Raw genomic sequence first — 23,433 nt, forward strand, 5'->3', positions numbered from 1 at the left:
CTCTAGATCCTATAGAACAAGAAGCCCTTGAAATAACTGACAAGGAATTTCGAGTGATAATTCTAAGGAAACTGAATGAGATTCAAGAAAACTCAGCTAGACATCATGATGAAATGAGGAAAAGTATACAGGATCTGAAAGAGGAAATATACAAGGAAATCAATGTCCTGAAAAAAAATGTAGCAGAACTTGCTGAACTGAAGAAGTTATTCAGCGAAATAAAAAACACAACGGAGAGTTTAACCAGCAGGCTTGTCGAAGTTGAAGAGAGAACCTCTGAACTTGAAGATGGGCTGTTTGAAATAACACAAGCAGACAAAAAGAAAGAAAAAAGAATCAAGGACATTGAAGAAAATCTGAGAGAGATATCAGACAACCTCAAGCGCTCAAATATCCGAGTCATGGGTATTCCAGAAGGGGAGGAAAATGGAGATTCCATTGAAAACATATTCAACAAAATAGTGGCAGAAAACTTCCCAGGTATAGGAAAAATCACAGATCTTCAGATCCAGGAAGCTCAACGATCTCCAAACGTATTCAACCCAAAAAGGCCTTCTCCAAGACATGTCATAGTCAAATTGGCAAAACTCAGAGACAAAGAGAGAATCTTAAAAGCTGCAAGAGAGAAGCGTCAAATCACCTATAAGGGAGCCCCAATCAGGTTAACATCAGACTTTTCATCACAAACCCTAAAAGCTAGAAAGGAATGGGATGATATTTTCAAAATACTAAAAGACAAAGATTGCCAGCCAAGAATACTCTACCCTGCAAGGCTATCCTTCCGAAATGAGGGGCAAATAGTATATTTCTCAGACAAACAAAAACTGCGGGAGTTCACTACCACAAGACCACCCTTACAAGAAATCCTCAAGGGAGTACTGGGTTTGGTTCCTGAAAAATAACTACCACTGCCATAAAAACCTAAGAAAAATCTAAACCCGCTAGTACAATAAAAATGGCATTCATGAAGAGAAAACAAGCTAACAAAAACACTATCTACAACCTAAGGAACCAACAAACAAAGAAACCAAACAGTAAATCAGAAAGCAAGGAACAAAAGACACCTAAGACAACCAAACAACCAATAAAATGCTAAGAATAAATCAACACCTTTCAATAACAACTCTTAATGTTAAAGGCTTAAATTCCCCAATTAAAAGACACAGACTGGCTGACTGGATCAAAAAGCAGGACCCAACTATATGCTGCCTACAAGAGACCCACCTCACCCATAAAGATTCACACAGACTAAGAGTGAAAGGATGGAAAAAGATTTACCATGCAAACAGAAAAGAAAAACGAGCTGGAGTGGCTATTCTTATATCTGACAAAATAGACTTTAAACTAAAAACCATAAAAAGAGACAATGAGGGACACTACTTAATGATAAAAGGACTGATCCATCAAGAAGACATAACAATCATAAATATGTACGCACCCAATGTTGGAGCAGCCAGATTTATAAAACAAACTCTATTAGACCTAAAGAAGGAAATAGACACTAATACCATAATAGCAGGGGACCTGAACACTCCACTGTCAATATTAGACAGATCATCTAGGCAAAGAATCAGTAGAGAAACACAAGATCTAAACAAGACTCTAGACCAATTGGAATTGGCAGATATCTACAGAACATTCCACCCAACAACCTCAGAATATTCATTCTTCTCATCAGCACATGGATCATTCTCCAAGATAGATCACATATTAGGTCACAAATCAAGTCTCAATAAATTCAAAAAAATTGGAATTATCCCATGTATCTTCTCAGACCACAATGGATTAAAACTAGAAATTAATAACAAACAAAACTCTGGAAACTATACAAACTCATGGAAATTAAACAGCATTCTACTTAATGACATATGGGTCCAAGAAGAAATCAAGCAGGAAATCAAAAAGTTTATTGAAACTAATGAAAACAATGATACATCATACCAAAACCTGTGGGATACTGCAAAAGCAGTATTGAGGGGAAAATTTATTGCATTAAATGCTCACTTCAGAAGAATGGAAAGATGGCAAGTGAACAACCTAACACTTCACCTTAAAGAACTAGAAAAACAAGAACAATCCAATCCTAAAGTTAGCAGACGGAAAGAAATCATTAAGATCAGAGCAGAACTGAATGAAATTGAAAACCAAAAAACAATTCAAAAGATCAACGAATCAAAAAGTTGGTTTTTTGAAAAGATAAATAAAATTGACAAACCATTAGCATGGCTAACAAAAAAAAGAAGAGAGAAGACTCAAATAACAAAAATTAGAAATGAAAAAGGCGATTTTACAACTGATTCATCTGAAATACAAGGAATCATTCGAGACTACTATAAACAACTATACGCCAACAAATTTGAAAATCTGGAGGAAATGGATAAATTTCTGGACACACACAAGCTCCCAAAACTGAACCGTGAAGACGTAGAAAATTTGAACAGACCAATAACAATAAAGGAGATTGAAGCTGTTATCAGAAGGCTCCCAACAAAGAAAAGCCCAGGACCAGATGGATTCACAGCAGAATTTTACCAAACATTCAAAGAGGAATTGACACCGATTCTTTACAAACTATTCCAAAAGATTGAAACGGACGCAAATCTCCCAAACTCATTCTATGAAGCAAACATCATCCTGATACCAAAACCAGGTAAAGATATAACCAAAAAAGAAAACTACAGGCCGATATCCTTGATGAATATAGATGCAAAAATCCTCACTAAAATACTAGCAAACAGAATACAGCAACACATACGAAAAATTATTCATCACGATCAAGTGGGATTCATCCCAGGGATGCAAGGTTGGTTCAACATACGCAAATCAATAAATGTGATACACCATATTAATAAACTCAAACACAAGGACCATATGATCATCTCTATAGATGCTGAAAAAGCATTTGATAAAGTTCAGCACTCATTCATGACAAAGACCCTCTATAAGTTAGGTATAGAGGGAAAGTATCTCAACATAATTAAAGCCATATATGCCAAACCCACTGCCAATATCATCCTGAATGGGGAAAAGCTGAAAGCTTTTCCTTTAAGAACAGGCACTAGACAAGGATGCCCACTCTCACCACTCCTATTCAACATAGTGTTGGAAGTACTAGCCAGAGCAATCAGAGAAGAGAAGGAAATAAAGGGCATCCAGATTGGAAAAGATGAAGTCAAACTGTCCCTGTTTGCAGATGACATGATCCTATATATCGAACAGCCTAAAACCTCTACAAAAAAACTGTTGGAATTGATAAATGATTTCAGCACAGTAGCAGGATACAAAATCAACACACAAAAATCAGTAGCATTTCTTTTCTCCAATAGTGAACATGCAGAAGGAGAAATCAAGAAAGCCTGCCCATTTACAATAGCCACCAAAAAAATAAAATACTTAGGAATTGAGTTAACCAAGGAGGTGAAAAATCTCTATAATGAGAACTACAAACCACTGCTGAGAGAAATTAGAGAGGATACAAGAAGATGGAAAGATATTCCATGCTCTTGGATTGGAAGAATCAACATAGTGAAAATGTCCATACTACCCAAAGTGATATACAAATTCAATGCAATCCCCATCAAAATTCCAAAGACATTTTTCTCAGAAATGGAAAAAACTATTCAGACATTTATATGGAACAATAAAAGACCACGAATAGCCAAAGCAATGCTCAGCAAAAAAAATAAAGCTGGAGGCATAACACTACCTGACTTTAAGCTATACTACAAAGCTATAATAACCAAAACAGTATGGTACTGGCATAAAAACAGACACACTGACCAATGGAATAGAATAGAGAATCCAGAAATCAACCCTCACACTTACTGCCATCTGATCTTTGACAAAGGCACCAAGCCTATTCACTGGGGAAGGGACTGCCTCTTCAGCAAGTGGTGCTGGGATAACTGGATATCGATATGCAGGAGAATGAAACTAGATCCATACCTCTCACCGTATACTAAAATCAACTCAAAATGGATTAAGGATTTAAATATACACCCTGAGACAATAAAACTTCTTAAAGAAAACATAGGGGAAACACTTCAGGAAATAGGACTGGGCACAGACTTCATGAATACGACCCCAAAAGCACGGGCAACCAAAGGAAAAATAAACAAATGGGATTATATCAAACTAAAAAGCTTCTGCACAGCAAAAGAAACAATTAAAAGAGTTAAAAGACAACCAACAGAGTGGGAGAAAATATTTCCAAAATATACATCTGACAAAGGATTAATATCCAGAATATATAAGGAACTCAAACGACTTTACAAGAAGAAAACTAGCAACCCAATTAAAAAATGGGCAAAAGAGCTAAGTAGGCATTTCTCTAAGGAAGATATCCAAATGGCCAACAGACATATGAAAAAATGCTCAACATCACTCAGCATCCGGGAAATGCAAATCAAAACCACATTGAGATACCATCTAACCCCAGTTAGGATGGCTAAAATCCAAAAGACTATGAACGATAAATGCTGGCGAGGCTGCGGAGAAAAAGGAACTCTCATACATTGTTGGTGGGACTGCAAAATGGTGCAGCCTCTATGGAAAATGGTATGGAGGTTCCTTAAACAATTGCAAATAGATCTACCATACGACCCAGCCATCCCACTGTTGGGAATATACCCAGAGGAATGGAAATCATCAAGTCGAAGGTATACCTGTTCCCCAATGTTCATCGCAGCACTCTTTACAATAGCCAAGAGTTGGAACCAGCCCAAATGCCCATCATCAGATGAGTGGATACGGAAAATGTGGTACATCTACACAATGGAATACTACTCAGCTATAAAAACGAATGAAATACTGCCATTTGCAACAACATGGATGGACCTCGAGAGAATTATATTAAGTGAAACAAGTCAGGCACAGAAAGAGAAATACCACATGTTCTCACTTATTGGTGGGAGCTAAAAATTAATATATAAATTCACACACACACATACACACATACACACACAAACCGGGGGGGGGGGGAAGAAGATATAACAACCAATTTGAAGTTGATACAACAATTATTTGAAGTTGATACAACAAGCAAACAGAAAGGACATTGTTGGGGGGGAGGGGGGGAGGGAGAAGGGAGGGAGGTTTTGGTGATGGGGAGCATTAATCAGCTACAATGTATATCGACAAAATAAAATTAAAAAAAAGAAAAAAATAAAAATAAAAATAAAAAAAAAAAAAACTTTGGAGCTGTGTCCCTCTCTTTGTGTCGTCATCTCTTTCCAGTTGCTCAAGACCCACTTTCCACCCTTGATTCTTCTGATGGTTAGTTTTATGTGTCAGATTGACTGGACTCGGGGTGCCCAGATTTATGCATTATTTCTGGATGTGTCTGTGAGGGTGTTTCCAAATGAGATTATCATTTGAATCGGGTGGACTCAGTAAAGTAGGTTGCCCTCACCAGTGTGGGTGGCATCATCCCATCCATGGAGAGCCTGAATGGAACAAAAGGCAGAAGAAGGAGAAATTTGTCCCCTTTTTCCTGCCTTACAGATTAAGCCGAGACGTCTCATCTCATCTTCTGCTGTCAGACTGGGTTTTACACCATCAGCTCGCCTGGTTCTCAGGCCTTCAGATTTGGGCTAAATTACATCCAGCTTGCAGACGGCAGATGGTGAACTTCTCAGCCCCCTTAATTTGCATGAGCCAATTCCTCATAACAAATCTTGCATAAAAACAGGACCCTACTATTACCTTTCTCTGGAGAACACTGACTAACACAATTCCTCAGCTGACTTCCACACCTAAGTCAGGGCTGCCTTCTCTTTCTTAGCTCCCTGGGGGCCCTCTTGGGACCTCAGGACCATCTTCCAGTTCTCAGATCAAAACTCCTCCACAAGCACTTGAACTACTTGGGCACTTGGAGGCAGCTAGAAGTCCCCAGTGCAGTGGTCCCCAAACCTGGCAGTACATCAGGTTCACTTGGAGCAATGTAAAAATACATCCAGATACTGGACTAGTTGCTGACTAAATAAGAGGCTCAAGGGAGAGGAACAAGCATCTGTAGTTTAATAATCTTCTCAGGCAGTTCTGAAGGACAACCAGGTTTGGGAAGCATGGTCTTGACCAGAGCTTCTCAAACTGCTCACTTCCTGACCGACCACAGAGGAGAATCAGCCCAGAGCCCCTGGGGAGTCTGGGTCTATAATTCAACTGCCCGCTAAAAGCTGAAATGTTGTTGAAGTCCAGCATTTCATCTTAAAACTCATTTTTGTTCTGATGTCTTAAATGTGAATTCTTCCCTCTCCGACTGCTCATTTTGATTTGATCACAGTGATAATCCCACCAGCTACTATAAATTCCCAAATTTCCCATCACTCATCACATACAAACATTTCTATTCTCCAACTTTCCATGGGAAGACAAATATGGTATGTTATTTAACCAGAGCTATGCTACCCTCTCATCAGCATGCATGGTAGATATTATTATACCCATTTTACAGAAGAGAAAACTGCAATTCAGAGAAACAATACAGCTAGTAAATGACAGAGCTGCATTTTTTTATTTTAAATTTTTTATCGTAGTAAAATACGCATAACATAAAATTTATTGATGTTTAAGTGTAAGTACATTTACAGTAAGTACATTTACAATGTTGCGCATCCATCACCTCTAACCAATTCTGGGACCTTTTCGTCATCCCAACAGAAACTCTGCACCCATTAAACAATAACTCCCCATGTCCCCATCCCTCCAACAGTAACCACGGTTCCCTTTCTGTTTCTATGACTTTGACTACTCCAGGTATTTCACGTAGGTGGATCTATGCAGTATTTGTCCTTTTGTGCCTGGCTTACTTCGTTTAGCATAATGTCTTCAGGGTTCGTTGTGTTGTAACATGAATTAGGCAGAGCCGTGATCTGAACCCAGTCCTAACAGAATCCTAAATCCATGATCTTTCCTCTTCCCATTTTGCCTCTAAATATTAGAATGGCTGGGAGGTGAAAGAGAAATTAAACTTATTTTATTTGTTCACAGCACAGAAATGAGATATTCAGTGGAAGTTTCAGAGAGGCAGCCTCAGAGCCTGGAAAAAACTTCTCCTCATTGGAGCTGACCCAAAATAAAATGGGCCATCTCACTAGGGAGAGAGTCACCAGTCACGGGAGGTGACCAAACACAGGCTGAGCAACCAGGAACAAAGCGGATTCCTCCTAGTCCCCAGGATTTTGGTTGGGAGGAGGGAGGAGTTGGAATATAAATAACTGCTTTCAATTGCTGCTCCTGAGTTTATGCCAGAATCATCTGGAAAGAGTTTTTCTTTTTATTTATTCATTATTATTTTGACAGCTGGCTGGTATGGGGATCTGAACCCTTGACCTTGGTATTATAACATTGTACTCTAACCAACTGAGCTAACCAGCCAGCACCAGAAAGCATTTTTTAAAAAAGGATTCCTGGCCCCCCACAGAGTCTGATTTATTGAATCTGGAGGGGCTCAGGAGATGTGTTTTGGAGGAGCCCCAGAGGCCTGGGATGTACCCCAGGGTTAGGAGCCACTGGACCAGATGGGAGCTAACCCCCACCCCAACACCACATCTCTTTGCACCTAGGGCTGGATAATCATTCTCAACCAGAGAGTTTAAGTTCCAGCTTGTGTATTAAACGGGCAAGGTCTGCACCAAATGGGTTCTGACGACTATTATCTGTGGTAGGCAGTGGCATCTTGGTAATGATTCAAGCATTGAAGAGAAATATTAGGATGGTGAGCACTCAAGCCCATTACCATCGGGAAACACTGCCAGGCTCGGGAGGTAGTCATAAAGCCCTTTCCATGTTTGTGGAAGTGACGGGCCCAGCTCAGCACCCCTCCGGACCTTACTGCTCACGTGTGCATCCTCGCCCTCCGGCCGAACATCTGTCTCCTCCCCTCCAGCACGCCTTGGTCCCCATGTGTTCCCAGCACTTAGCTGCCAGGTGTGGCTGTGGACTGGGAGTTGAAGGGGAGAAGAGGCATCGCTGTGGGAATCAGGCATAGGGCACATGGTCCCTGTCTAGATTTAATAAACACAGGAATCACCTGCAGATCTTCTTAAAGTACAGATTCTCCTTCAGCATTGGGCATGGTGGAGGGACTGGAAATTCTGCTTTTCTAACATGCTTCCAGGTGATGGCCAACACCTACCTCTACTGCCAATATCCCTGTTCCCAGGACCACACTTTGAATAGCAAAGGTGAGGGGGTTCAGAGGGCAGATTCTGTGGTCAGAATGCCCAAGTCTGAATCCTGGCTCTGCCTCATGACAGCTGCGTGACCTTGGGCACGATACTTAACCTCTGAAGAGCTTCGGTTTTTGCATTTGAGAAAGGGAGAAGTAATAGTACTTATGTCATAGAATGGTGGGGATTACATAAGACAAAATATGGAAAGCATCTAGCACAGTGTCTGGCACGTAGTAGGTACTGTACACCAATATTAATAAGCACATTGAAGAAGAGGGGTTGCTAGTGGAGCCAGGGCTGGGAGGAGAGGCAGAGAGTAACTTCTGGACCAGGAGCTGAGCTGGGCTCTGGGCAGGGCTCTCTCTTCTGCTGCTTTTTTTCTCCCTCACTCCACATGTTCGATCACAAGAAAATGCTGCTGCTTTGTGATCTGCACTTTTTATGCAGCTTGTTCGGATGGTGCTGGTATAGAGACCAAAACCCACATTGCTGAGCCTCTTAAGGTATTTCCTTGAATTTGGTGTCTCTGTATCTGTTCAGCAACCATGCCTTGATGTACTTTAGATCAGCCAACACTAAATTGCTATCCTGTTGCTGCAGTCCCAGTATAGAGAAGCCAGTAATGAGTCCAGCCTGATGAACGATTCAGGAAGGAACATTCTTTGCTTCCCCTAGTGAGACTTCATTGACGACCCAGGCAAGACCCAGCAGGAGCTCTGAGTTAGACTCTTGAGTTATCTTATTAGCAGCTCTGGCTCACCGCTGGCTGGGCACTTGCAGCATGGGCTGGGGGGCAGAGCCTACTGGCCTGTCTATTTTGCCACTTTCCTGAATTGTCTGTTGATGGAGTTTGGATGTGTTGTCCCCTCCAAAACTCATGTGGAAATTTGATCTCCAATGTGGCAGTGTTGGAAACTGATTGAGTCATGGGGGCGGATCCCTCATGAATGGATTAATGCTCTCCCTGGGGGAGGAGGGGTAGTTGAGTGAGTTCTCGCTCTATTAGTTCCCAAGAGAGCTCATTGTATAAAAAGACCCTGGCACCTCCTCTCTCTCTCTCTTGCTTCCTCTCACCATGTGATCTGCTTGTATCTGCTGGCTGCCTGCCACTTTCCACCATGAGTAGAAGCAGTCTGAGGCCCACGCCAGATGCAGCTGTCCCAGAATCGTAAGCCAAATAAACCTCTTTCCTTTATAAATTACCCAGTCTCAGGTGTTTCTGTTACAGCAACACAAAATGGACTAGAACATCTGTACACCTCTTAGTTCTTCTCCTGGACATTCAGGACTCTGACGGTCAGCTAGCTCATCTTTTGTTTGTAACTATCAAAGCCTGGCATAAGTCGGTGAGCAAAAAGAAATCTCTTGTATGTGACCAATCCCACAGTAGCAACAATGGCTTAGAAGGTATTTGAAGTCTCTTCTAGAGCAGTCTCACAGGCCTCTTTTACTGTATCAGGATCAAGGGATGGGCCAGCTCCTCCAGAATTCCTATGTGTTATTTCTGGAGCCTGAATAACTTCAACCTCAGCTTCAGACCTTTTCCATAAGTGGACCTGGGTCAGGACCTCAGTCTCCCTGTTTTCCACCTTGGAGTTCAGGAGGGTGAGCCCCAGGGCTGCATGAAACAAGATGGGAGAAAAGGAGTGGAAGTGTCTTAGTCTGTTCCTGTAGCTATAACAAAAATAGATCGGGGCCTTTACCCCAAAAGATGGCGCTTTGACATGCTGGAATAAACAAGCAGCCTCAAGGTTTCTCCGACCTCCCCCAGCCCCCTCCTGTTCCCTTATCTGTCTAAAGTCTGGACCTGCCAAAGAAGAAAATAATTATTTCTTGTCCCGTTCCTGAGTTTTCATTAATTTAACTCATATTGCAGGAAGAAGGACTGAAATCTGTCAACATACCTGGGCAGACTTTTGTCACAAACCATTGTCTTCTATTTTGGTCTGATTCAGTATTTCTTACCTTTTCTTTTTTGGTGGCTGGCCAGTAAGGGGATCCGAACCCTTGACCTTGGTATTATCAGCACTGCAGTCTAGCTAAGTGAGCTCACCAGCCAGCCGTCCATTCAGTATTTTGAAGAGAATCATCTACCAGTCATTGTCTGCCCTGCGGGACCAACAGACTGTCCCAGGCCATTGTATGTTCTCCAAGCCCATTGAATACCCCTAAAAATCATTCACTCCTACAACCCCTATATTCCCCTCCCTTATTAAGAGGGATATGTAAGCATCTGTATCCCCACCGGGTTATTGGGCAATCATCCTGCGATTTCCCTGTGCAATGCACATTAAAGTAAAATTCGTCATGCCTTTTCTCCCTAATTAATTTGAGTTTTGTCAGTTGATTTTCAGCAAGCCTTCAGGGGGTAAAAGGAAGCCTTTCCTTGGCCACTACAAATACCTTAGACTGGGTAATTTATAAACAACAGAAATTTATTTCTCACTGTTCTGGAGTCTGGGAAGTCCAAGATCAAGGCACCAGCCAATTCAGTGTCTGGTGAGGGCCTGGTCTCTGCTTCCAGGATGGAGCCTTGTTGTCCCTTCTGCCATGTGAGAATAATATTAAACTATTAAAGGTGAATAACTTAAAAAAAAAAAGCAATAAAGTTTACCTATAAACAGTCTAGGGCTATTTTGTATAAAGGATGTGTCCCCACATGGTGGAAGTGAAAAAAGGGCCAAACTTGCTCCCGCAAGCCCTTTCATCAGGCCTCTAACACTGCACATGAGGGCAGAGCTCTCATGGCCTAATCACCTCATAAAGCCCCCACCTCTTAATACTGTTGCACTGGGGATTAAGTTTCAATATGAATTTTGGAGGGACATAAAAATTCAAACCATAGCTGGAAGGTTGAGGAGTTCAAGGTCAGCTTGGTTTAAGGAAACAGCAGCCCTGATGAACACAATATTCTGGATGGAAGAATCGTACAGGTGACCTGTAGCTTGTGCCTCAAGAGCCAACACATTTCTCACTTTAGCCATTTCTTGTGCAAATCTTTCTGAAATGCGTTCCACATACTGTTATATGGAAAACTCATTGTATATTCAATGGATTTTACAATCGTCATTATGATGTCCATTATTGCAGTGACAAATTCAAGAATTGTTGAAGCGTTGATCCCTATACAAAATAGCCCCAGATCGTCAACTTTTTGTAACTAAACTTTATTGCTTTTTTTGATTATAAAGTGATATAAAGTTAAATTTTTTAAAAAGTTATTCACTTTTTCATAGTTTTTTTTTTTAATCATCTTCTTCCAGACTATTCCACCTGGCATGTTACTTTTGTCTCTCTTTAATATGCTTCTAGGAGCATGCCTTGCATTAGATTAGATAGTTCATCTAGCTTTAGGCTGGGAAACTACACAATCAAGCTTATTACAATTATGTGTGTGAAGAGTACCCTCAGGATAGACAAATGTTTAGCCAATCAATATTGCTGTTAGGATAGAACTTTCGAGTAGATTATGGAAGGAGTCTAGGCTGTGGAATCAGATAGATTCAAGTATAAATTGCCTCTTATTGGTGTTGGGAACTTCAACAAATCACATTACCTTATCCTCAGCATCAGTTTCTTCAATGTAAAATAAAAAAAAAAATAGCTAACTTGCACGGCTATTGTGAGGACTGAAAGAAATAAAATGCGACACACCCATCACAGTGGCTCACAATGGTGCTTCTATGAACGCTAGATCCCTCACTCACGTATCATTCCCCGGTATCAGGATGTTATGGAAGAATACATCTAGGACAATGATTCTCAAACTTGAACTCGCACCAGTATCCCCTGGGGGAGTTTGTTTTGTTTTTGATTTTTGGAGATCACAGGACTTTGTTAAGATGGAATCACTGCTAATTATGTAGAAGCTACTTACCTAATCCCAAAATCCATGAGATTCACATGAATTTATAAGTTACACAAATTAGAAACAAATGGCATGTTAAAAACCATAAGGAAATATCCTGATGTCCAGGTGATGAAGGCTGGGGTGAATGAGTCTGCACATTTATTTCAAGCTGTTAAAGAGTTTGTGGGCCACACAGTGGTCCTTTGCATGCAAGAAGTCAAAGAGCTCTTCTGTGCAACCCTCCTCTGTCTGTGATCGGGAGGACACACGCTGATCGCAGAGCTCTAGCCGCTCCCGGGCCTTTACTCATTTCTCCGCTCCCTGCACTGCTCTCACTGTTGTTAGGGGATCCAGCAATTCCTCTTCTTGCTCTTCCTCCTCGCTGGGATCTCCGGACCTTGTCAGCATCCTGAGAGACAGAGAGAAAGAGAGAGAGAAAGAAAGAAACAACAATCACAGTAATACGCCGAACTTTTAGAAAACTAGAGGTGGAAAAGGGGAAGGAGGGGCAGGGAGGGGGGCTGATGAGGAATTGGTCACCAGACACAAAGAATGACTGCGTATTGCAATGATGAATAAGCTAACTATCCTGATCTAACCACCACACATTGTACACAATTATTGAAAATCAACATTGTACTCCACATGTGTGTATGATAAATTATCTAAAAAAAAAAAAATTCCCTTGGAGGGCTTATTAAAATAGATTGCTGGACCCCACTCCCAGAATTTTGGATTCAGTAGGAATAGGTTGGGTCCTGAGAATTTGTATTTCGAAGAAATTTCCAGGTTGTGCTGGTGATGCTGATGCTGGTTTGGGGACCACATGTTGAGAACCACTGGTCTAGGAGATAGATAGACTTGGGTTCAATTCCCTGCTTGGCCCCTCAGTAGTTGTGTTAACTTGGGCAAGTCATTTAACTTTGAGCCATAGTTTCCTCATCTGAAACATGGGCACAGTAATTTCTGCCTCATAAAGTTGTGTAATAAACATTAAATGAGACAGCAGTTGGAAAAGATTTAGCAATTAATAGGTCTTCATAAATCTTAGTTTTTCCCTCTTTGAGGCAGCATCTCTTTCCTGTTCAGCTTAAAGACTTTTAATGTTCCAAACAACTACAGCAACTAGATGATTTTTCCCCTAGAATTATGTACATCTCATCTTAGATACTTGAAAATAAGACATCTGTCGTTTGCTCAGAAAGAACAACAATAGACTGTAGAAAGTAGTAAAAGTATTGACCCTATATAGGTGGCTCTGGAGACCAATTTCATTAACTTCCCACCTGTTTGCCTTTTGGGAAAATAATGGATTAATTAAAAAACATTCCCCACTCCAGTCTAGGAGGAGCTTTACAGGTGAGCAGTCAGTATGTACTCTCTTCATTGGGCATGTGTGGGCTGTGGGTTGGGGACAGCTATTCAAACTCGTAAAAGTATACTCCTAAGTTACAAAGCAGGGACCACTGTAATTGGATTTATTCTGTTCAAATGACACACTCTCCAGGAAAAAAAATAATGTTTTTCTGCTGTGAAATTGGTTTGCTGGTGTTCTGCCAAAAGGAAGCCTTATCAGAGTAAATACATCAACTTTAATTATTCATTTCTATTTGCTTGAAGAAATATTCTTATGTGACATACATATGTTCATACATTTCCTTGTTGTAACAACATGAACTAAATAAGTCACTTTTCACACATAAATGCAACTCCAAGAGTTGTTATCGCTAACTTGTGTTCTCTATACTGTTCACACATTTTCTGTTCAGACGGAAACAGGTATGGGAAATGGGGAAGAATTATGGAGCAAAAGATGAGAATCTTTTTTGTGTTCTTTCAAGTAAAGGAGAGAAAAAGCACAAGCTACCATCTGCTATTATTGATGAATTAAAACATCTCTGTCTTAGAGATTCATTAATGTACAACTGGTTCATCAATTTCATCTACTGAATCTATGTAAGCAAAATGAGACTCCAAATCTTTTCAGGTTTCTATGGCGCACATATTAGGGTCTGTTCTGCCACCTGCTGTTCATTGAAGGAAATGTCCACTGAGGCATTATGAGTTAAATAGCCAGTGTCTCATACATTAGCAGGGGACGTGAAATTGTAACAATCTCAGTGAAGGGTAATTCTAGAATCTCTGCCAAATTCCAATAGAAGGCAATTTGACAATATATACTAAAATGAAAAACGCACATACCCTTGATCTAGTGATTCCACATTTATGAATTCATCTTATGGAAATATTTATACAAGTGCACAAAGAAATGTATATAAGAATATTCCTAGCAGCACTGTTTATAACAGGAGAAGACTGGAACCAAGCTAAATGTCCATTGACAGGGTACTAGTTAAATAAATTGTGATATATTCATATATTAGATATACCATGCAGTTGTTTGAAAAGTAAAGCAAATCCATTTCTACAGATAGGAGATGATCACCAAGACATAGTTAAGTGAAATAAGCATTAACTAGAACAGTGTGTATAATATGCTGACATTGGTATTAAAGTGTTCATATATGCACAGAATATCTCTAGAAGGATCTCAAAAAAGGCGGTAACAGGAATTGACTTTCAGGACAAGAACCAGGCGGTCAGCAATGAAAAGGTAACTTACCTCCCATTATTTACATTTTGAACTGTAGGAATAATTTTTAACATGTATGTATTACGTATTCAAATAATTTCTAAACACCAGTGTTCTGCTGTAGTTCTAGGTTGTCACACTTGCACAACAGTCCTTTAGCATTAACATGAATATCTGAACTTATGTTTGGAAATTCCACAAATAGAGCTTGCTACTCTATGAAAATTCACATGTACACTGGAGAAGAGAGACAACACGCATACAAATTCCCTTTTCCTTCCCCCCCTCCCCACTTTCCATCCACTTCCAACTAGGAGAGAGAATGGGAGTAGTCTGGAGAGACAGAGGACTAAACCAGAGAGGCTGGGTTGAATGAACAGTGACTACTAACCCAGATTAAGGCTTTGGAGAGCTTTGAGGTTCTTCCACAGTTGTGTTCTCAAAGACAGTTGATCAGGTCTGAGAAATTTGTGTTCTTGAAGGTCTCCAGTACAATGGAAGTCAAGCAGGGGTCATTTGAAAAGAAAGCCACCAAAGATGGCTTCCATTGAAGGTAATTTACCTCCTCCTCTGCCTGGTTTTCACATTGGAAGGAAAGAAAGGCTTTGCAGCAAGCAGGCCAGTGCAAAGCTCTCACTGATATCATATGTCCAAAATTTAAAATACGTATTGTGAGAAATGCCCTCATCTGTCCAATGCCAAAGGATGGACACAGAGACACGAGGTACAGCAAAGCAAGACTTTAATAACAGCCTTGCAAGTCCGGGTGTCTGTCAATGGGACAGGCACACAGAAAAGGGCTGTAGCAAGCAATTTATTCCCTAGTGTGCAAGTCCCCTCCTCCCCCCGCCCAGTTCCTCATTGGCTGAGAGTACAACAGAATGCACAATCTTCCCAGATGACACCTAAGATTTATTACCCTAATTTATTACCCCCTTGTAAAAATTTCTTTGTCTGACGGCTCAGGACAAGCCCATGAAAAAGGTCCCTAAAGCCCTGTGAAGGAGAAACACCAGGGAATGAAGAAAGCAATGGGGCTAGTGACTAATTACTATCTCAAGGACAGCTCTATCTGTTCAGAGAAAATAATAGGGGCTAGTAACTAATTACCATCTCAAGGAGAGCTCTATCTGTTCAGTGACCCAGCTCTCTGGGAATGGGCTGGACCAGTCAGACAACTTTCGGGCTGGGCCTGAATCAGTTAAAACACTCTCAGATAAGTCATTTCTGAAAATGAATCACTTAGATTATTTTCTTACATGTATATTTCAATATGAAATATTTTTTTTCTTCTATGACCATTGCTCTGATTTAGTTTTAGTTATGGTATTTTGTTCAAATAACATGAAATGAGGGCATGAGAGTTTTATGTTTACCAAAAAATGATGAAGTTTGATAAATATATCTCAAGGAGTAACATCTATGTGTGGAAGAAAGGAAGGGTTAAGAGGTTTAGTTATTTCTTCCCCCATTTTAGCTTGAAGCTCTATCTCACTACTAGCTGATGGGAAGCATTAAACAATAAACTGAATTGGTGTGAAATAGTTTAAGAAACACTGTTCAGTGGCATTGTTGATCTTCTAACTCAGGCTTAGCACATAGCTGCTGCTAGGGCCTCAAGAGATATGATGACAACAAAATTAGCCCTGGTCATGTGGGAGAGGAAAAGTAATTTTCTCTCTACCCTTCACAGTTCTTAATTGGGACTCTCTAGACAGATTAACAGTAGACAAACTAACAGAAGTCTATTAACATGTATACAGGATGAACACATGGGAGAAAAGGAGAAATGAGTGAATCTCTAGAGTAGCTTTCAAAGAAAGAGTTTAAATTTTGACTTAAATATCATCCTTTTTCTGGAACAAAGAAAGAAGGGTGTGGGAAAAGGCCAGTTAAGATGTCCAGAAAGAGCACTGTAAAACAAGGGACAGGTTTGTTATGCAGATTAAAGTCAATGCCTTCTCCTTTGTTTAAGAGTCTCTAGTCATTTAGTTGTTCCTCTGTCCCTGGTGGGCAGAGGGAGAGATCCCTACAGATGGAGATTTCCTTAGTAGATGTAAATTTCCATACTGAAGGGCAACTTTTTCAGAGCTACTTCAGTGTCTCAAAATAAGCAGCTCAAAATAATGTGTATGCTAAAGAGGCATATGTCAGGGTGGCATATTCTGGTCTCCTACAGTCATATTTCGGGGTGGTCGTATTTTGAGCCCCATCAGTCACCTTCTCTTCTGCATCTTTCCTATTTATGCCCTTTCTCTCTTTGAGCCAGTCACACTGGCTCTCATTTCATACTCTGTTCTAGCTGTCATCCGGGCTGTCATCTAGCTGACTTCTCTTCAAGATATCCCTCCCATTTCAACTAAAATGTTTATTTCTTGAATGCTACTCTACTACAACATAAATAATTAAATTAAATTAATTCATTCATATTACAATATGAATGAGGCTTAACTTTTCCAGGAAGCATTTGCATATACCAAAGAGAGGTTTGTTAGTGGAAGCAAATCTTCAGTTGGTGGGTGTTGCCAGGAAAATGGCTTTGAGCAACCACATTACTTGACTCTTGCTTCAATCATCTGTCAGTCAACAGATATTTATGGAGCAGAAACTGTGTGTCAGGTGCTGTTCTATGTGCTGGGGATGCAACAGGTAAAGACAGAGTCATCCCTTAAGGGACCTGTGCTCTAGATGGGAAGGCAGACGATAAACACATAGCAAATTAGTAAAGATAATTTTAGGTGTTGGGAAGTATGATGAAGGAGATAAAGCAGGCAGCATGGTGCAGAATGAGTGGGGGACAGGGTGGTGTTTTACCCAGGTTGGTGGAAGGCATCTCTGAACCCTGAGTGTTGAGAGGGGAGAGTATTGAAAATGCCCAAGGAAATAGCTTTCCAAACAGAGAGAACAAGTGCTATGCTTCAAGAAAAAAAACAAGACTGGTTTTAAATACTATCTATATACTCCCAGATTCTTCTTTCCAGCATATATGTTTCTCTTCAAGTCCAAAATTTTATATCCACCTTGGCTCTAATAGGTATCTCAAATCTAGCAGATAAAAAACTGAACTTTTGGTTCCATGTATCAGTCATAAAATCAACTCTTTCCAGATCTCTGCATCTCAACAAATGGAATCTTTATTTTTCTAATCGCTGAAGCCTGAAATTTTGGTTATTCTTGACTTTGCTTTTTTCTGGAATCTCACACGACCTCACTCACCATTCACAATGACTTTTTTTTCAAATGAAACCAAATTTGATCCCTGTTCATCACTTCCTTGCTATCATCTTGGTGCAAACAAGGACTATAGCAATTGCCTCTGTGGTAGTTAGGTTGTTGGCTAAGATGCTGTAACAAAAAATACCATCCTAGCTAATATGCTGAACTAAAAATACAGCAGTTCAAACATAATAGCTATTTATTCTCTCTTACCCAGTATCCCAGAGATAGAAGGTGTTATGTGGTGAAGTCATCCAGAGAGCCAGATACTTTCTATCTTGTGACCCGAGAATTCCTTAGGTATTGTCCTTTTTTTCATGGTTGAAGCAGGCTCCTTACCATCCTCTGGACTTTAGCCAACAGTGAGGGGGAAAGAGTGAGACTGTGGAGGTGGGGCAGCTTCCCCTTTAGGGAGGCAACCTTGAAGTTGAGCATATCACTTCCACTCACATCCCATTGGTCAGAACATAGTCACATGGCCACACCTAGCTGCAAGGGAGTCTGGAAAATTTAACATTTAGCTGGGCAGCCATGAGCTCTGATAAAACTTGGTGAAGTTCTTAGACTAAAATGAATGAGGGAGAAGTTCCAGCAGTCTCTGCATCCACCTCTGCAATAGCCATGGAGATGTACCACCCAGACTTCTGGCCCACCAGTGGGGAGTGTTGTCAGCACACAATGTACTGCTGTCAACCCCTTTAGTGTCTGCCTCAGTTGCAGAGAGATGCTTTGCCTGAAGTCATGCCCTTCCCAGGGCAACCTTTGTCCCCATGCCTGAGCAAGTAAGGATCATTTAGGCTCAGCCATTTCAGGACTCTGATGGGTAATACTTGCTCCAGAGCTCCCCACTGGGTTCTCCAGGCTTGCTGGGTCTGCGTTTCAGCTCAGCTTCCTCCTCCACCCAATCTTGTTTCTTCCCTCTTCCCTTCACAAGCATTGGTCCCTAATAAACCTCTTGCACCCCAAACTCTGTCTCAGCAACTGCCTCAAGAAAACCCAGCCTAGTCTCCCTGATTATACCCATGTACAAAATATTCCCCACACAGCCTCCAGAGTGGTCCCTTTCAAACATCATTCAGATAATGTCACTTCTATTTGCTAAACATTTTGGTGGCTTCCCATATCACTCAGTAATATTCGAGTCCTGACCATGGCCAGCAGGCCCCACCTGATCTGCTGCCGTCACCTGGGTGCTTCTTGCTCGCTCCCCTCCAGCCTCCCTGGCCCCTTCCTTGGACATGCCCACCACCCTCCAGACAGGGCTCACTCCTTCTCTTCCTCCCCTCCGCTCTAACGTCACCTCCACAGAGAGGCATGCCCTGATTCCCCTACTTACAATAGCCCTACTGGCCAACTGCAAAAAATAAAATAAAATAATAGGCTGGCTGGTTGGCTCAGCTGGTTAGAGCACAGTGTTATAACACCAAGGTCCAAGAGTTCAGATCCCCTAAGTGACCAGCTGCCCCACCCCCAAAAAGATACAATAGCACCTCCTTCTGTCACTTGCCACTCCTTTTATCCTGCTTATCTTTCTTCATAGCTCTTACCCCTTGATTCTTCATCTATTTGTTTATTATTTATTTATTTGTCTTTCTTCTCCCACTACAATGTCAGCAACTTCGGGGCAGAGGTTTTGTCTTCTTTGTTCACAGCTGTGCTGGCACATAGTCAGCCTCAAAGAATAGTCATAGAATAAATGAACAAATGGATGAAAAGTGGGTAAAAGGCAGGAGCTGCAGGTACAGGTTGGCAGGGGCCAGATCATACAGGGCCCTGCAGACCGCGTGAAGAGTTTGCACTTTGTTCTGATTTTAGTGGGGAGCCATGGAGTGTCTCAGCCGGAGAGTGGCCTGATCTATTCTTTGGTGTGATCACTCAGCTCAACTTCAAGGGCCTAGAACTTGTTATCATTGACAGGCTGCTCACCACTCCTTGAAGAAACTCATTTCATTGCTGAAAGACTTTAATTATTAAACAATTCTTTCATATATTGAACCCTTCTTTCCTATAACTGGTACCCATTAATCCAAGGTCTGTGCTCAGCCAACAACTCAAAATAAGTTTAAATTTTCTTCCACGTAATGGTTCTTGAAATATCTGGGGACAGCTTTCTTGGTCTCCTCTGCCCTAGGGTAGACATCCATGATTCTTTGAATTATTATCCTATTACATGACCTTTAGGCTCTTCATTGTCTTTCAGAGAGGTCTGGTTTTTCAATGTGCTCCTCAAGAACTGTCACACTTTGGTCTGACCAGGGCAGTACAAAGAAGCAATTGTGTTCAAGATTGGAGTCCAAGACAGGCTTTGAACACAGCCTAATGCAATTACATTTCAGCCATTCACTAGCGGGTCAAACAAACTTGTGCTCTAGGAAAACATCTGGCATTTCTTCATGCTGGAACTGCTTCTGTCTCTACTTAAACAACCTACAGGCTGAGATTTACATTGATCTTGTGAAATTTATCCTGAGGGTTCTGGCTGATGTGTTTAGCTTTTTGAGATCAACTCTGTCTGCATTTTCTCAGTTGTGCAGCATCTGAAAATTCGTAGAGCTTTCTTCTTTATTCAATTTGTTGAAAATATTGAGTAGAATATGACTGGAGACAGAATTCTATAGTTTTATTCTTGAAAGTTTTCAAAATCACCAACTTTAAAATAATAGAGTGAGTGGATAGAGGAGAATATGAGGATACTTGAAAAAGTTCATGGAAAAATAGAATTAAAGGATAATACAAATCTTTCCATGAACATTTTGAAAGACCTTCATTCTTATGTACATAGTGTGAGGGTTCTCAGCTCTGGCATATTGGCAGATATATGCAATGATTTTGGAACAGGGCAAATAGGTGGAGGTAGCATACTATGTTGCAAAAAATTAATGAGAGAACATGTGGAAACAAGGGGAAAATCATGGATGTTCTTGACAGCTTAAACAGAAACTTGGATTTATTTTGATCTAGGTGACAAGGACAGTCAGCTGTAAAGGTCCTTGATGTATTCGTGCTTGTTCACATATCTAGATATTTTCAGAATGTTTCTTAAGATCTATGATCTTCCTGAAGGGCCAGTATAAATCAACATTGTTAGGTGTCCAGGCTCACTTTAAATTTAAAGATTTATATTTAAAACAAATAGCAATAGATCATATTCATGGGAGACATTTATGCTTCTGCTCTCTTAAATAAAATAGTGAATTATTCTCCAAGCCCTACTTTTACTTTCATATAGTCTATACCTATTAGAGCTAATGAAATTCCGTGGGGTTTGAGGGTTTCATATTCTAGTTATTGAGGAGAACCTTTCACACACAGTTTGTACAAGCAGCTGCCAAGTCAACCAGCAGTTCTTTATACTCATCCACAGTTCAGTATCTTACTCCCAAGAATACCAGTAGATTAATCATCAAATGCTTTGTTAAAAGGAGACATACTTTATAGATAATGTATTTCCCCTTATCAACTAATCTATGTCAAAAAATGGAATTGGGCTTAATTTGTCGTAATCTTCAACATGTTTGAAGAGAGCCCATGTTGTTTGTTAGTGATCATTTCCGTTCATCCAGATGCTCACAAACCATCTGTTTAACAATTCATTTACCAGGCCGTGGATTTATGTCAAACTCAGTGATGCTGGGTTGTCAGAATCTGTTGCTTTTCCTCCTGTGTCTTCAGGCATCTCTCCTGTTCATCACTTAAAAAATTCCTCTTTTCTCCCACTGTAAAACAATACAAACATGTTACATAAAATTTAGAAATAGAGAAAAGAAAAAAACAATTCCTTCTAACTCAAGTACTCCTCATGTTTTGGTGCATTAACTTCTAGCATTCTTTTCTACATATACTAACAGTATCACAATGTTGCATATATTTTTTAAAACAAAATTTTTGTGTTATCAGATTGTCTTCCTTACCAACCTATACTATAAAGATTACTGACAGTGATGCTCATAGGATCAGAATAATAAGTTCTTGCAATTTGGGATATATTTTACTGGGTTTATAGCCCCCAAATTTATTTTGGACAGCTAGTTGCTTATGTTATTTTCTAGCTGGGCTTAGATTCCAACTTCATGATGTCCATTTACTTTTTCAGTGTGAGTGTAATTTTCTTTGCCAGGTAAACCAGAAGAAAACTAAAAGTTAAATAACTGAGCTCTCTGTCAGCTGTTAACCCTATACTATGTTTAGAACCTTCATACATTGGAAGTATGAACATAAATTGGGCTCACCTTTCTGGAAGGCAACTAAGCAATATGTATCACAATCCTTAAACACATTTTATCCTTTGTCCAAGTAATTCCACATCTAGGACTCCATCCTAAGGAAATAAGTTATTCAAAAATTTTGTAAGAGGTTCTCAACTGTATCACTATTCACAATGGTGAAAGACAGCACCTAGTATCGCGAAGTGGAGAAATGGTTAATGTATACAGCATCTACTTAATGGAAGATTATGTGAAAAGCAAGCTTTGAAAACACAAATAAGGATCTGCGAATGTGGTTATGATATGAAAATAAAATACAAAATTGTGTAATGAATGTAATCCCGGTTTTAATTTTGATGTATATAAATGCTGAAAAGAAATAACTCTAGGTGGCAATATGAAAGGCTTTCTATTTGTTTCCTATGTTAGCTTTCTAGATTGATTTAAATGATGCTGTGTTGCTCTCACAATGAGAACAGTATCAAGCCCATGCATATGAACCATCTTCTCATGAAGTCCAGCCTCTCCTACTTCCTTCCTCCTTCCATTCTGACTCCACTTAGTCATCTTTGCACCTTTTGAAATCTTTAGTGATCCTGGACTCAGTTTGGTCAGCTGAGTTCTTGATATTTTGTGGATTTGGTTTATACTGCACTTCAAGTTCATTCCATGTAATATTCCCTTCCTCCGTCCTTTTTTGTTTAACATGGTCTTTTTTTTTTTTTTTTTAATCTGAGCTCATCAGAGAACTTCTTGGGAAGTCGTGTTCGTTTCTCTGGCTGCTTCCTCATTTTCTCCAACATCAGGCCATTAGTGAACATATCTCAGCCTTTTACTCTCAGGCCCTCTTCTGTTAAGCCTCGTTCCCTCTTAGAACCTCTAGTGATGAGATCATATTGATCTTTTCTTTGGATTTCTGACAATATGTTTTTCTAAATAGTCGATGACACCTGTGTGTAAGGTTTCAGTGTTCTCTTCTTTGTATTCCAAAGTGCCATGGCGCCTTTGTCTTGAACTTGTCCTAACTCAGGACTTCATGTGAAGCAGGAAAAGGGAGAGGTTCGGGGGCTGATACCAGACCCACACATGGGAACTGGACAGAGGGCCGAGAAGATCCAGCCAGCTCAGAGGCTGGCTCTGGAGGCACTGGCTGGGATTTCCAGTGATCAATGGGTATGAGTTGGGTGATGTCATGACCCTACTGCATCTTGGGGAAGCATCTGTGCTATTTTCTATACAAAGATGAGTCCCCGGAGTGGGAGAGACCTATGACTGTGCTGCCCACCGGGACTGAGCCTGGGTAAGAAGTATCACCGGATGCTCATTTAACACATGCCACCCATATACCCACTTTTATGTTTGTGGATTTTCATACAAGCATATCTTATTTTTTCC

At 40.5% G+C, this 23,433-nt stretch overlaps 2 protein-coding genes and 1 pseudogene across 5 annotated transcripts in view; 1 reads left to right on the top strand and 2 right to left on the bottom strand.

Annotated features, from left to right (window-relative positions):
- LOC134364652 (beta-2-glycoprotein 1) overlaps positions 1-23,433 on the top strand; it is an 89,599-nt gene that overhangs the window by 38,445 nt on the left and 27,721 nt on the right. The window lies entirely within an intron of this gene.
- LOC134364654 (cytochrome b-c1 complex subunit 6, mitochondrial-like) lies at positions 12,146-19,006 on the bottom strand (annotated as a pseudogene).
- Positions 20,510-23,433, bottom strand: part of LRRC37A3 (leucine rich repeat containing 37 member A3) — a 118,809-nt gene continuing 115,885 nt past the window's right edge. For 3 of the 4 annotated variants that reach the window (XR_010021859.1, XR_010021861.1, XR_010021858.1), the window contains exons 9-10: positions 22,063-22,151; positions 20,510-21,549 (exon numbers count right to left, since the gene is read on the bottom strand). The gene's annotated coding sequence lies outside the window, so the exon portion shown is untranslated. The remainder of the gene's footprint in view (positions 21,550-22,062; positions 22,152-23,433) is intronic. The other variant, XR_010021860.1, reaches the window with a different exon arrangement.

The sequence above is a fragment of the Cynocephalus volans genome, chromosome 16 (assembly GCF_027409185.1).
Source record: "Cynocephalus volans isolate mCynVol1 chromosome 16, mCynVol1.pri, whole genome shotgun sequence".
Lineage (NCBI taxonomy): Eukaryota > Metazoa > Chordata > Mammalia > Dermoptera > Cynocephalidae > Cynocephalus > Cynocephalus volans.